The following is a 691-nucleotide window of genomic DNA, read 5'->3' as shown; positions in this document are numbered from 1 at the left end:
CTGATCTTGCTACCTCTTCCCGTGACTGATAATGCGTCATGCAAAGTATCTGCAAGTTGCAATGTAACTAGCTATTGGCGAAATCATTAGGTGACTTGTTGCATGTATAAAACAAACTGCAAACTCATTACCAAAAGACAGGATACAATAGGAAAAAAAATAATGTTGATGAGGAAAAAACGACTTTTTTCTTGACCTTTTAAACCTCGATGACTTCATTGCAACAAAATTGCAAATTCATAAATATCATCAAGACTCCAATACATTTATTTAGAATTTAAAAAATAAATAAATGGGGAATTTGCATATGCATAAATATCTGAGAATGAAGATTGCAAATCACATGCAAAATATCCTTCAAATCACAGAGCCTCGACTTCTGAATCACTGAACCAACATTGCAAGAAATGTTGCCACTCTATCGACGTGAGCATAGACAAACAACACTTCACAATTACACACAATGACACTCATAATTACAACATAGACAATGACACTCATAATTACAACATAGGCAGTGACACTATCATAATTACAACATACACAGTGACACCATCATAATTACAACATACACAGTGACACCATCATAATTACAACATACACAGTGACACCATCATAATTACAACATAGGCAGTGACACCATCATAATTACAACATATAAGAAAGAGTGCCTATGGATACAACATAACGG

This window comes from Penaeus monodon, chromosome 29 (assembly GCF_015228065.2).
Source record: "Penaeus monodon isolate SGIC_2016 chromosome 29, NSTDA_Pmon_1, whole genome shotgun sequence".
NCBI lineage: Eukaryota > Metazoa > Arthropoda > Malacostraca > Decapoda > Penaeidae > Penaeus > Penaeus monodon.
The sequence above is the reverse complement of the archived record's forward strand: the minus strand, read 5'-3'. Positions refer to the sequence as shown.